Here is a 1,433-nt window from a genome sequence, read left to right as displayed (position 1 = left end):
ATATATGCATTTGTGGGTGTATATATATATATAATGGAATTCTATGCCTCTATCAGAAAAATGACATCTCCCATTTGTAAGGAAATGGAAAGATGTGAAAAAAATTATATTAAGTGAAATATTCCAGGCCCAAATAAACATAGGTCCCATAGTTTCCTTTACTTGTAATAACTAGTACATGGTACCATGTGACCATTAAAGATGATGTTAATTGAAATGAACCCCAAGATAGGGACACAGATGAATTTTTATTCCATGAGATTCTTATCTCTATATAATCCCCAAAATAAAGTTGGAAGGGGAGCTGCGGTTCATATATATAGCACCACCCACTAGGGAAAAAGCTTAAGTGAGAAGTTAAGATCCTTAGTTTAAACCACAATATCAGCACTCAAAATAGTTGATTTCTTTTCCTTGAGGTTTTTATTAAATTGCTCAGAAAATAATCAATATTGAATTTATGTTTAACCTTACTATTAAAATCTAGTTATATTTATTGATGTTATTCTTTGTTTTCCTAAATTTTACTCACACATTAATATCCAGTAATGGAAAGAGGTGATTATTGTTTCACAAGTTTTTATGGCAGTTGAATATGTGTATGATAGATGCATACAAGTAATTTGGACTGAAAATAGATATGTGCAAGCTCTTCACATAAATGATAGTTGAAGAAGCTGTGGGCCTGTATGAAATAAATGAAAGAAACAGCAAGGGAAGATAAGGTATGATTCTGGAAAACACAATTTTGAAAGAAAAAAATCAAGTAAAATATGTAGCTTTTAGTAAGAACTTTTTAACAAACAGACACATTTTATTCCTTATTTCTACTGTAAGCCTTTTCAGTAAAGTTTATTTTACAAAGTTAAACATGATTGACAATTAATACTAACTGGCTTCTGTCTCAGGTAAGCAATTATTTTAGCCAGTTGCCAGGGGTGCATGCTTATAATCCTAGCTACTCAGAGGGTTGAGATTACAGGGGTGAGCCACTGTCCCCCTACAGTATAATTATTTTGAAAAAGAAAAAACCCACGATTGTATCCTTAAAAATTACAATCTAGAAAGTGTATCTGTAATGTTAGTTGTGTCAAGTCACCATAGGCAGTTATCATTTTTAGATCTCACTATGTCCTGCCTAATGCCAGATAATATTTCATTAATTTATTTTACTTTTTCTAACAAAGTTCATTATGAATGGAGACAGCACAATTTTCTAGTGAGCATCAACAATTCTTCAACATATTTATTTCAACAAACAGCACTTTGCATTTGGTTGTTGCTAAATTTTGCCAGACTGGGGCTTGAAATCAGGGCCTGGGCCCTATCCCTGAGCTTCTTTGATCCAGACTAGCACTCTACCAATTGAGCCACATTACCAATTCCAATTTTTCTGCTTATATCATACTGAGGAATCAAATCAAGTGCTTCAT

Source organism: Dipodomys spectabilis, unplaced genomic scaffold (assembly GCF_019054845.1).
Source record: "Dipodomys spectabilis isolate Male_0828 unplaced genomic scaffold, ASM1905484v1 ptg000516l, whole genome shotgun sequence".
In the NCBI taxonomy this organism is placed as follows: Eukaryota; Metazoa; Chordata; class Mammalia; order Rodentia; family Heteromyidae; genus Dipodomys; species Dipodomys spectabilis.
The sequence above is the reverse complement of the archived record's forward strand: the minus strand, read 5'-3'. Positions refer to the sequence as shown.